The 14264-nt window shown below is 37.9% G+C and overlaps 1 protein-coding gene across 1 annotated transcript in view; it reads right to left on the bottom strand.

Moving 5' to 3' along the window:
* Positions 1 to 14264, bottom strand: part of LOC136872570 (uncharacterized protein C05D11.1) — a 318276-nt gene that overhangs the window by 120061 nt on the left and 183951 nt on the right. The window lies entirely within an intron of this gene.

Raw genomic sequence — 14264 nt, 5'->3', positions numbered from 1 at the left:
AGCAAATATGAAAGAGTTTTTTGTGTATGAACAATCCAGTAACCCCAGATACCAGTTGTGATGGTAGATCCAGACAGAGTTATTTTGTCCCAGGTTTCTGGACTTGAAAAATGCCTAAGTTTAAAGGCAGAAATATTGACACAGGGACATGGAGTGAGGATGCAATGAAGCAAGCTATAGAAAGGGTGTTAGGGAATAACATGTTTTGCAAAGAAGGTGCTCAAGTTTTTGGTGTGCCAAAAAGTTCTCTGCATGATAAATTTATTTTAAAGAAACTGTGATTTATGTGATTTCTACTAAGTTGGGCAGGTTTGCAAATATTTTTTCAGAACAATTGGAGTATGAGCTGGTGCAACACATAAAAGACTCATGCCACTGACTCAGAAGGATTTCCTGAAACTCGCACATGATTTGGCTGAACACATTAACACACCTCACAGATTGAACAATTCTATATGATGTGCTGGTAAAGCATTTTACTACAGTTTCATGAAAAGAAATCCTGAGTAATCCCTTAAGGCCTGTCTCCACTGATTAACATGTAAAACCAACATCTTAAATTTAACATGGTACAATTGACATGTATATTGTGATTGTGCCTCCCAATTGACTTGGCATGTTAACTCAGAATGTTAACAATAGAGTAAAATAATATATTATTATTGGTCCACCTTTTCAATACAAAATGAAAATTACATAGGGACTAGTTTCGACCTAGTAATAGGTCATCATCAGCCTGAAGTAAATTAAAGCGTAAATATCGAAGAAAAACATAAACAATGTAAACACAAGTACAGTCTTTTTGAAGGTACATACCATGTGGGAATTTGAGTAGAGATATATTAAAAATAATAACTCTTCCAATTGACGAAGCACTGAGCGGAAGTTATGTAAAGTTCGGTGTGCCGTATATTATAAAAGACCACTGTGCACTAAATGATGTAATAAAGAAGAAGAGTAGGTTGAATGCTGGCTTCTTCTTAGCTGTTGTATATTCGAAGAAGATTACGTCGTATTTTATAAGGTATTGAAAGATGTCAAAATACAAGGATGTTGGAAAGGCTCTTCATTTTTTGGAACAAGGCAATTGTTGCGCGAGGAGGCTTAGGAAACCAGAGAAGCGCTATATTATGTTAAAAAATAGAGATCCTTAAAAAAGTTCCGTGCGTCGTATAAATTGTGGAAATGGAAATCGAAAAAACTTGGTTCTTAAGTGATAATGTTGTTCATTCAGAGATCAATTGAAAATAAAGAATCGTAACATTGTCTTCTCAAGATGTTTATAAAGTAGAATTAATAGACGATGCGAAGTATGATACTAGGAGAAAGCTCTTCTGCTTCTGGAATCTTGAAGGACGATGGATGTTTCACGAGGTGGAATAACATATATGGAGTTAAATAAAGGTGGATATAAATTCGCAGTTCAATGCGGACCATAAATTTGATTCTGAATAAAAGACAGTAAGATATTTTTTTTTAATTTTTTTATTTTTTATATTAGCTGAAGAGAGAAACGGAGGTAGGTAAGGATCAAAGGAAAATTTATTTGAGGAGGTGAAGGAAGGAAAATAAAGGTATGAGGTTTTATTTTTTTTTTAGCTGAAGAGAGAAACGGAGGTAGGCAAGGATCAAAGGAAAATTTTAGAGGAGGTGAAGGAAGGAAAATAAAGGTATGAGGTTTTTTTTTTTAGCTGAAGAGAGAAACGGAGGTAGGTAAGGATCAAAGGAAAATTTTTGAGGAGGTGAAGGAAGGAAAATAAAGGTATGAGATTTTTTTATATATAATTTTTATTTTTTATTTTTTATTATTAGCTGAAGAGAGAAACGGAGGTAGGTAAGGATCAAAGGAAAATTTTAGAGGAGGTGAAGGAAGGAAAATAAAGGTATGAGGGTTTTTTTTTTTTTTAAGGTGGGGCTGAGGGATGTGGGAATATGGAAGAATGATTAAGAAAAGTAGTAAAAATAGAATGAACAATCGGACCTTTAATATTAGGTTTTGATTGTCTGAAAAGTTGAATTAGCAGGTCAAAAAGAATGTTTGATTTATCGGAAATGTCATTGAGATTGAAATTGGGATTGAAATATTGGTCTAAATTTATAAAGCAATTCTCTGTTATGTTAAGGAGGGGTCCTTTATTCATAATTTTGAGAATTGTCATATCTTGTTTAATGTTGGTAAATTTATGATTATAATCATTCATGTGTTGACCAACTGCAGAAAATTTATTGTGTTTTTGGGCATTGACATGTTCAAGGTATCGTATTTTAAAGCTTCTTCCTGTTTGTCCGATATAAGAAGAATTGCAGCTGTTGCATTTGAATCTATATACACCAGATTTTCAGACAATCAAAACCCAATATTAAAGGTCCGATTGTTCATTCTATTTTTACTACTTTTCTTAATCATTCTTCCATATTCCCACATCCCTCAGCCCCACCTTAAAAAAAAAAAAAAAAAAAAAAACCCTCATACCTTTATTTTCCTTCCTTCACCTCCTCTAAAATTTTCCTTTGATCCTTACCTACCTCCGTTTCTCTCTTCAGCTAATAATAAAAAATAAAAATTATATATAAAAAAAAATTCTCATACCTTTATTTTCCTTCCTTCACCTCCTCAAAAATTTTCCTTTGATCCTTACCTACCTCCGTTTCTCTCTTCAGCTAAAAAAAAAACCTCATACCTTTATTTTCCTTCCTTCACCTCCTCTAAAATTTTCCTTTGATCCTTGCCTACCTCCGTTTCTCTCTTCAGCTAAAAAAAAAATAAAACCTCATACCTTTATTTTCCTTCCTTCACCTCCTCAAATAAATTTTCCTTTGATCCTTACCTACCTCCGTTTCTCTCTTCAGCTAATATAAAAAAAAAAAAAATTAAAAAAAATATCTTACTGTCTTTTATTCAGAATCAAATTTATGGTCCGCATTGAACTGCGAATTTATATCCACCTTTATTTAACTCCATATATGTTATTCCACCTCGTGAAACATCCATCGTCCTTCAAGATTCCAGAAGCAGAAGAGCTTTCTCCTAGTATCATACTTCGCATCGTCTATTAATTCTACTTTATAAACATCTTGAGAAGACAATGTTAAGATTCTTTATTTTCAATTGATCTCTGAATGAACAACATTATCGCTTAAGAACCAAGTTTTTTCGATTTCCATTTCCACAATTTATACGACGCACGGAACTTTTTTAAGGATCTCTATTTTTTAACATAATATAGCGCTTCTCTGGTTTCCTAAGCCTCCTCGCGCAACAATTGCCTTGTTCCAAAAAATGAAGAGCCTTTCCAACATCCTTGTATTTTGACGTCTTTCAATACCTTATAAAATACGACGTAATCTTCTTCGAATATACAACATCTAAGAAGAAGCCAGCATTCAACCTACTCTTCTTCTTTATTACATCATTTAGTGCACAGTGGTCTTTTATAATATACGGCACACTGAACTTTACATAACTTCCGCTCAGTGCTTCGTCAATTGGAAGAGTTATTATTTTTAATATATCTCTACTCAAATTCCCACATGGTATGTACCTTCAAAAAGACTGTACTTGTGTTTACATTGTTTATGTTTTTCTTCGATATTTACGCTTTAATTTACTTCAGGCTGATGATGACCTATTACTAGGTCGAAACTAGTCCCTATGTAATTTTCATTTTGTATTGAAAAGGTGGACCAATAATAATATATTATTTTACTCTATTGTAATCACAGTTCAATACGGATCTATCATTATGAAACTTATTTCTTTTAATCAGAATGTTAAGGTTAACACTTTTAACATGTTAGCATGTTTTCCGCTTCAAGTCAAGTCAAGTCAATTCGCTGTTCGTGAGATGTCGGCACAGCTTCGGCAAATTCCGTGCTGTTTCCATGCCAGCAGATAGCCTAAACCAAAGAGGATAGAATATGCCTAAATGACGCAAATGACGTTTCTCGTGAAGTAGGATTATAGTTACAACACTCATTCTCTTTGTTATAACCGACAAATACAGTACGCGCAAGAGTGTAGTTCTCTCTGCACTATACTCAAATTTATAGTCAGAAATGGAGTAGAGCAGGGGACATTACTCTGGACTTAATTGATTACAATAGAAATGCCTTGTTTGTGGGATGTCTCATCAAAGGAATACAGAGATAAAGCGAAGAAAGACGACAGTTTCCAGGAACTCGAAATTATCTATAATTGTTTCCGCGAGTGCATCAAAAAATAATTAGCGTCCCTCCGCTCTCAGTACAGTTGAGAATCGCAAAAAGTTCAGAAAAGTCAGAAGTCGGCGGCAGAAGCGGACAAAGTTTATACTTTGATGTGGTTTGCTTTTGAACCAATGAGCAGGATGAGGGGAGGAAATGTACCTATTAAAACTGCAATTCTAAATCATAACAAGAAGCAACAGTGGCAATAACAAAGGCCAAATCCTCTTTATCTGAGACCAATGTCCTTTTCTGAAAATACCAGACACCACCTAGATGTATTAAAGTGTGGACACAATGTTAAGTGAAACAGTATTAAACAATCAACATTTAACATGTTGATGGTGTCACCAGTTAACATTTAACACTTTTAACATTTAACATGTTGTTGTTAAATGTTAATCAGTGGAGACCAGCCTATAGAAATGCAAAATCGACCAGTTTGATGAGAGAAGTTGGTTTTAATAAGCCATAAGTGATGAGTTTCTATTCCAAGCTAGAAGCATTAATGAACATTCTTTTTCATCACATATTTTCAAAGGGGTCACTATCTTGTATGTTTTGTATGAGTGCAAATGGGCAGTTCATCGCCTCTCAGTCACTGTTCCCCACGAAAAAGCTCAACGATAGGCTTATGATAGATTCATCAGCTGAATCTACTGCAATGACAAGCAAAACAGATGGACGGACGGATGTAGAAAATTCAATATGGTTGAAAGAATTTGTGAAGCATGTGCATCCCACTCAGAAAAGCCCTGTCCTTCTTATAGTTGACAGACACAGCAAACAAAGACTTGCTAGTGATCCTGTTTGCACCTTCTCACCATGTGCACATTTTGAGCCCTCCTTCTCACACGACCCACAAACTGCAGCCTCTTGACCGAACATTTATGAAACCATTTAAACTTTCATACAATGAGGCATGTGCAGCATGGATGAGGAGGAATCCAGGATTATGGATCGCTATGCACGATGGTGCTGGGCTAGTCAATGAAGCATTCATCAAAGCATGCAAGAATGGAATTTATCCCTAGTGCAGAGACATACTTTCTGACTTCGATTTCTTACCATCTCAAATGACTGATGTTCCTGAAGTTTCCAATAGGAAGAAGCTAGCAAAATGCAAAATGCTCGGTCGATCAGACCACTCTTATCCATCCAACAAGAAACACCACCAGCAGATGTCCAACAACTAGTGCAGCACTTATGTTGCAGCAAATTTCACCTCTCCCAGAGGCGCATCGTCATCGGATTGGATCGAGAATACTATGTGCTGCTCAAGCAGAAATTCTCACTAGCTGTCCATACAAGAAAACTTTGGGAATGAACGAAAAGCAGAAGCAGCAAAAGGACAGTGGAAACAAAGTGAAAAACTGCAGTTTCAAGAGGAAGAAGAAACCCGTTGCATTGTTTGTGGAGAGACCTTCTCTGAAAACTGGATACAGTGCTGTAGGTGCAAAGGATGGGTTCATAATGGTTGTGCAGAGTTAGAAACAGTTCAAAATGGTAATTATATCTGTGGCATATGCATTTAGGTGACTTTTTGTTTCAATTTCTATCTTGAATAAGAACTTAGAAGACCGGGCGAGTTGGCCCTGTGGTTAGGGTCGCGCAGCTGAAGCTTGCATCAGGGAGATAGTGGGTTCAAACCCCACTGACGGCAGCCCTGAAGATGGTTTTCCATGGTTTCTCATTTTCACACCGGGCAAATGCTGGGGCTGTACCTTAACCCAGGAATGCCGTGCAGTTCCGTACGGTAGCAGTGCGCATTATTTCAGATTTTCTCATACTGATCGTTACTCGCTCCATATATCTGGCAACTCTGCTTTACATTGTCAAGGTGATACTCATTACAATGCCTGAAATCAACAGAGGGTTTATTGGACTATTTATTGGTGGCGACAACTGCTTCGAATTTGAGATCGTATCGAGAGGAATAAAGATGACTGCCCGTCTAAGGTAAGTTGCTTTATTTTGTTTATAAATGTTGACAATACAATTATGTATCCCGGGGTTTATTATCTTGAAATATCAGTGCATGACTTGAAATAACAATCAATTGGTCCGAATTTCTGTATTCACTGTTATGACACTAATTATTTAGTTGGTACAGTATGGTACCGCACGGCGCTTACCATACCTTCTTGTTTCTTTTCTTCTCCTTACTTCTAAGTGCGATTCTAGAAAAACAATTCATACTGTAGTCGCAAATAGTGATTTATATGGGCCATTGAATTATATAATTGTGGATTTTACTCAAAAGTCCACGTTATAATGCACGTGGAGAGCGCGATGTATTGCGTCTAGTAACGTGTGAAATTCTTTTCAGTGGCTTAACGCTTGATGAAGTTCTGTGCATCCTTGAAGAGGAGGATACGGAAGCTGAACTGATATATATTGAACCATCGGAATCCTATGTATTATCCGATGAAGATTCGGCTGGGGAAGATGAAGGCGGTCTCGCAGATAACCTTACAGGACGCCAACTCCGAGCACAAGCTGAAGTAGTGCTGAAGAAGCAAATTCAGCACAGAAGCAGAGAATCCATGTCTGATAATGATCCACAGCCTGCAAAGAGAGCAAAATCAGCACCTCGTCCACAACAGTCCCCTTCCCTAGACGCCGACCAAAATATTTGAGTTGTTTTCTGACGATGAAATTGTGAATTTCTTGTGCTCTGAGGCTAGCAAGTATGCCCTTTTTAAAAATGAAGAAGATCCCAAAAGTAACCCCCGAAGAAATGAATGTATTTGTTGCCATTTTACTTCTAAGTGGCTACATGCGAGTGCCTGGGAAAAGACGATATTGGGAGAATTAGGCTGATGTTCACCATGATTTGGTCAGCAGTGCCATGCGCCGAGATCGCTTTCTTCAAATAATGAGATTCATTCACTGTGCCGATAATAACACTATGGTTACAGATGATAATTTGTGGAAATTAAGACCTTTCGTAAATATTGTAAAGAAAAAATGCTGTCAGTATTTTACAGCGGAAGAGGACTTGGTTTAAGATGAGTGCACGAGACCATACTACGGAAAACATGGGTGTAGCAGTTCATAAGCCGATCAGATTTGGCTTCAAAGTGTGGTGTTTGAACACAGTTGCTGGATATTTAGTGTCTTTTCAAGTTTATCAAGAGAAAAATCCCTTTGCCAATACACAGTATGAAACCGAATTCGGTAAAGCTTCAGCTCCCTTAGTATCTATGATGGACCAGCTATATGATGCCGTTCAACATTTGCCCTATAGAATTTATTGTGATAATTTGTTCACCGGTTTCAAATTAGTGAATCACCTTCGCTCTCGAGGATACGGATTTACTGGCACCATTCGAGAAAACCGAGTCCTGAAAGACTGTCCACTGACTTTTACTGAAATAAAGAAAAAGAAACGAGGCACATTCGAATAAGCTACAAGCAAAGAAGAAGGGATAATTGTCGTGTGCTGGGTTGACAACGCAGTAGTTACTATGGTATCCTGCCATGGTGTGCAACCTATGTCAAAAGTTAGTCGGTACAGTCAGCTGAAAAGAAAAAAGTGTCAGTCCTACGTCCAAAACTATTCGGAAAGTACAACAGCTCTATGGGTGGCACCGATCGTATGGACGAAAATGTAGCCCTCTATAGGATTGGTATCAGTGGTAAAAAGTGGTGGTGGCCAATATTTACATGGCTTTTAGACATCATAGTGAGCAATTTGTGGATGCTGTTGAGGAAATCGGGCAATGAAATTAAGCAGTTGAAATTTAGGAGAGATACTGTAATGACTTACCTGAGGCGTTATTTGCAACATCCTAAGACAGGTGGACGTCCGTCGACGTCGCGTGGAAGCACCATCGGAATAAGGTACGTGCAAAATATTTATTACGATATATGTCATTGGGTGATATTTTGAAGGGAAATAAGTACAGTTGTTGTCACTTCTTTTCATTTTAGAGTATCTGACACCTTGAGATTCGATGGCCTACATCACTATATAGCTCCAACAAATCAACGACGGCGATGTGCAGCCGCCGGATGCGAATCCCGCGTCCGCACAGAATGTGTCAAATCTAGTGTGTGCGTATTTGTAAACTGCTTTATGTCATTTCACACCAGTGAAAAGTAAAAATAGGTGACTACCGGTATGTATCATGTCTGAGCTGATGTTATTTATCATAAATCCTAAAGAGATGTAGGATGCTAAAGGGTTTGTTGTGTCACCTATTCAATACATATAAATTTTTAAACATTTAGGAATTTATTATTAATTCCATTTGAGACATGTTTCGCCCTTCATTGAGGGCATCATCAGTCAAATTACCTCCTCAAGGCAAAAAATCAGGTACTTGATTAGTAATTCAATTCTAAACATTAAGATACATTACAATGGGAAAATTAAGCAACCAAGAAAAACTTGTTCACTGGTGATACAGTTAAACGATATAAGTTTATAGACGTAGTAGTCAGCACTAATGCATAAAATCACTGGGTACTTTAGCAGAGTCCAGCAGTGGTGTTCCGAAGAATAATTGACGCACTCATTAGAAAATCATAGGAGATTTTAAAGTTTATATGAACATTTACATTAAAACAGTCCGGGGGTAAAGGGTATATGATATAGATGTTGATTCCCATAGGGAATCTGAAATATTTGTCCTGAATGAGCAAATTTATAATACCAATATAAATGGTCCGTTATTGGACATTATAAATTTTCCAGCTAGCTCATTCTTGGTTGCCAGCGTTTCGCCCTCGTGTGCTAGGGTGGGCTCATCAGTTGGTACCTAGCACACCTACCAATACGCTGGCTAGTGCATACCGTGGAGGCCACTGCGTAGGCTAACTGGAGCCACCGGCAGTGCCAATGCACTAAGAGACTTTGTCTCATCACTAAAAATTGATGCCTGCTTGGCCATCAGATGATATAGATGTTGATTCCCATAGGGAATCTGAAATATTTGTCCTGAATGAGCAAATTTATAATACCAATATAAATGGTCCGTTATTGGACATTATAAATTTTCCAGCTAGCTCATTCTTGGTTGCCAGCGTTTCGCCCTCGTGTGCTAGGGTGGGCTCATCAGGACAAATATTTCAGATTCCCTATGGGAATCAACATCTATATCATCTGATGGCCAAGCAGGCATCAATTTTTAGTGATGAGACAAAGTCTCTTAGTGCATTGGCACTGCCGGTGGCTCCAGTTAGCCTACGCAGTGGCCTCCACGGTATGCACTAGCCAGCGTATTGGTAGGTGTGCTAGGTACCAACTGATGAGCCCACCCTAGCACACGAGGGCGAAACGCTGGCAACCAAGAATGAGCTAGCTGGAAAATTTATAATGTCCAATAACGGACCATTTATATTGGTATTGTAAAGGGTATATAGTATCTGGCGTCAATGTTCGTAAACATTAATTACTGCCGTTGGTTGAATGATTACAGGTTGACAGGGTAACTATACAGAAAATTTACAATATTTAATTGAGCAGTTGAGAAATTACAGCTTATATACACATTTACAAGAGAGCAGCTTGGTAAGAAAGGATATACAGATGTCTAGCATCAGGTGCGTCCTGTTGTTTTAGTCGTCGGATGACGATTTCAGCATTAACACATCAGTAATATGCAGAGCGGTCCAACCTTAGTTTACTGTATAATCACAGGGGGCAGGGAAAAATATTCCATAGTTTTATTATTAGAATGTCAAATGAGGTTCTATAGGCGTAGTAAAACTGAAAGTTGTCTGGATGAAGTCCCGGGTTTGGTACGGTGAATTTGGTCGGTGTGGACGGAGACTCATTGGGTGTCACCGAGTACCCGGTGCATTTGAATGGCAACAACGACGGCAGTTATTTGTTGATAATTGTATATATTGGGAAAATGTTGCAGATTGGAATCTTTCGTTTTTAGTTTAGTCAACTTCAGTACCTTTGAATATTGTGTAAAAACATCAGTGTGAGATGGTAGTGAGACTTTAAATTGATAACATTCCGTAAATGAAAACGTGAAGGACCCGGGACGAAGTTATTGTTTTGTGCTGTTGGCCTGGTGAAATAGACTGAAGTTGCATATGGTATAAACCGTAGTGGAGAGATTAGAATTTATTACTACAGAGTCAGAGCGTCGTAGCTGGGACGAGGCATCTTTTTCTGTCTGTGTAGAGGAGCCGTAGTGGCGCGCCATGTTCGTACCGGTGTGCGCTGCATTCTAGCGTGTTGTTGAAAGTTGTGCTGTATTAAGCGGAAGTTATCTGTAATTGAGATATTAATATTATTAATTGGTGTGTATACAAAAGATCATGGTAAGTAATGAAGAGTAATTGTTGTGTTACATACCTGATGTGTCACTGAGAAGCTATTTGTTGGGGAGTGTTGGTTGACTATGAAGGAGGCTCAGTCGGTAATACACACGTGTTTGGCGTTCGGTGGCGGGGGTGGGGGGGCCTTTGGGAGGGAGGAGCATGGGCAGAGTCCATGCGCAGAGGAGAGCTAATGGAATGGCGGGAGGTAGAGTGGAGGGGTGAGCTTGTAGTGTGTTGGGAGTGTTGGTTGAAAAAAGAGGGGGGGGGGGGGGGGTATGTGTGGACTCGAAAATTACTTGGAAAGTGTTGATGTCATTTTACTAATGCGGTTGAAATGTTATTTGCTTGTGTTGGCTGTTTTGTTTTGTTTTTGATGGTCAAGTGGTTCTTATTTCTCGTATTGTATCGATGGGGTCGTAGTGGAGGGGGAAGTATTTAGGTCAGCGGAGGTATGGGCTTGCTGTCATTGCGTGTGGGGGAATTGGTGGGAATGGGGGAGGTAGGAGGGAGGGGGTGACTGTCAACGTGCTGGGTGAGTTAGTTGATGTGGTATTACAGAGTTTAGAAAAGTTGTTGCCTTGAAAATTCATTTTTTGTAGTAAAGTGGGAATTTGGTCATAAAGGGGATTTTTTATATCTATTATTTCATTAAGGTTTTTGTCTTTATTGACGTGTTGGTCTAGAAAGATGTATAGGTTCTCAAATTCAGTCAGTCTGCCTTTCTCAACTCTTTTTAGGATTTTTAAGTCTTGTTCTATTGTGGTGAAGTGGTGGCCAGTGTCCCTCATGTGGGTGCTCATTGCGGAAAATTTATTATGTTTTTGGGCATTATATAGTGTTCTTAATACCGGGTTTGGAAGCTTCGGCCAGTTTGTCCGATGTACGAGCAATTGCATTGTGAACAGGTGAGTCTGTATATACCTGAGCACGCGTAGCGATTTTTTCTTAGGTTGACAGAGTTCTGGTTGCAAAATATGTTCTGGTTCGTGTTCTGCGTTTTGAAAGCAATGTTGACTTCATGCTTTTTTAGGGGGTTGGCTATCTGGTGGATAACTGGATTAGTGTATGTGAAAGTTGCGTATTTGGGTTTATTGAGTTTTATTGGGGAAAGTTGCGTTGTTAATTTTAGTTTTACTTTGTTGATGATTCTGTTGATTGTGTTGGTGTTGAAGCCATTGAATTTGGCTATTTCTTTTATGTAATCAAGTTCTTTTTTTTAGATTGTTAGGTGAAAGGGAAATTTTTAAAGCTCTATATATTAAACTGTAGTAAGAGCCTCGTTTATGAGAGTTGGGGTGTAAAGAATTATTGTTTTCTGTGTGTCTAACTCAAATGTGTTGTCCATTCGTGTGATGTTGATGTCTAAAATATTAATAGAGCTGTTGTTCTCATCTTCCTTTGTGAATTTTATATTGTTGTCGAAAGTGTTTAAGAATGTGAGGATGCTGTCGCTGCTATTTTTCCCTGTCCCCTGTGATTATAAACTAAGGTTGGACCGCTCTGCATATTACTGATGTGTTAATGCTGCAATTGTCATCCAACGACTAAAACAACGGGATGCACCTGATGCTAGACATCTTTATATCCTTTCTCACCAAGCTGCTCTCTTGTAAATATGTATATAAGCTGTAATTTCTCAACTGCTCAATTAGATATTGTAAATTTTTCTGTATAGTTACCCTGTCAACCTGTAATCATTCAACCAACGGCAGTAATTAATGTTTACGAACATTGACGCTAGATACTATATACCCTTTATCCCCTGACTGTTTTAATGTAAATGTTCATATAAACTTTAAAATCTCCTATGATTTTCTAATGAGTGCGTCAATTATTCTTCGGAACACCACTGCTGGGCTCTGCTAAAGTACCCAGTGATTTTACGCATTAGTGCCGACTACTACGTCTATAAACTTATATTGTTTAACTGTATCACCAGTGAACAAGTTTTTCTTGGTTGCTTAATTTTCCCATTGTAACGTTTCTTAATGTTTTAATGTAAATATTTGTATAAACTTTATAATTGCCTATGATTTTCTAATGAGTATATCAATTATTCTTCGGAACACCACTGCTAAAATACCCAGCGATTTTACGCATTGGTGCCGACTACTATGTCTATAAACTTATATTATTTAACTGCATCACCAGTGAGCAAGTTTTTCTTGGTTGCTTAATTTTCCCATTGTAATGTATCTTAATGTTTAGAATTGAATTACTAATGAGGTACCTGATTTTTTGCCTTGAGGAGGTAATTTGACTGATGACGCCCTCAAAGAAGGGTGATACATGTCTCAAATGGAATTAATAATAAATTCCTAAATGTTTAAAAATTTATATGTATTGAATAGGTGACACAACAAACCCTTTAGCATCCTACATTCAGTATCTTCAATACGGATTAACAATGATTTTTATCACTTGCAATCCTAAAGAGATGTCGCAAATGAACCTATAAACACCATTTGTTCCTTTTTTTGCAAAGTTATTTGTAATTGTAAGTGATATTCCGTAACAATATTAAGCATTAAATTTCATGGTATTCTAAAGAGGAAACGACTTTTAAGTTTTACCCAAAAGCTATGTCAAGCGCCGTGTGATACCATACGGTACCAAGCCGTCATTTAGAAACCAACCAGCCAATTTTTAGAAAAATGACTTTTAAATGTTCTCTAATATGTGAATACAGGGAATAAAAAATAAAAATTTAAAAAATAAAAAATTGAAAACTCCGGCATTCCCGGGTCAATTAAGGCAACGGCCGCTTCCTTCCCACTCCCAGGCCTATCCTATCCCATTGTCACCGTAAGACTAATTGTGTCGGTGTAACGTAAAGCAAAAAAGAACTAAGAAGAGTTATGTGTATGTCTGGGGCTACCAGCCAGATTAGTCTAATGTAAGAATTTTGAATAAACTCATCAAACCCATAACTCCTCCAAAAAGGTTTTGATTAATATATATATTGCCTACAAAAACTATGTAATAATGCAAATATTGCTTAATGTTCGATGAAAGGGTAAGGTCAGCCAACAAAATGAGAGAATGTCCAGGGCTACCAGACTTTACCCTACACAAAAGATGTTCATTCAAAATTTTCAGTTGCCTATATACATATTTATATCAAACTTAAGCAGGAGAAAACAGGATAAATGTGCTACAAACCAAGAAGTACACTAGTTTCCAAAATGGAATTTAACCCTTACCCCTCGTCTGTCAGGCGAGGCTCGACATTACGATATTCACGTTCCAGTCGCATGTCGGACCTTGCCCGACATGACATTTTATCACCCACCATTCAACTGCCGTCTCTTAGCCGACAAAATACACAATGCTATATTGTACTGCCATCTTTTGGTTCAGCATGGAACTTTGTAGAAACCAGATACTATTTGACAGTCAGTCAAAAATCTATTATTTACATGGCAGTGTAGCCGTCAGCTGTCCACTCACGCACACGAACGCTCAAGCAATAGTAAACAAAAATGGTTGCCATGTGCTCCTCTAGTCACATATAGTGTACTGTTCAATGTTGAATATGTCAGGTAACACACAAAACCACAGTATTTTCGCACCTCTACTCCTTCCTTGTACTCTAATGAGTATATCTAATAGAATTTGATGATGCCTAAAAGTGAACTGACGATGGTCGTCTTGTGTACCGTAACCCAACATGTGCCTGATGCTGATGCTGGCACAATTATAAATCAACAGATCCCAATTTCAAGAAATCGCTGTTTACAGCGGTTTCAGCCTACAAATTACTGTGAGGTATGAAA

Source organism: Anabrus simplex, chromosome 4 (genome assembly GCF_040414725.1).
Source record: "Anabrus simplex isolate iqAnaSimp1 chromosome 4, ASM4041472v1, whole genome shotgun sequence".
Classification (NCBI taxonomy): Eukaryota; Metazoa; Arthropoda; class Insecta; order Orthoptera; family Tettigoniidae; genus Anabrus; species Anabrus simplex.
This window is presented reverse-complemented; position numbering and strand designations above follow the sequence as displayed.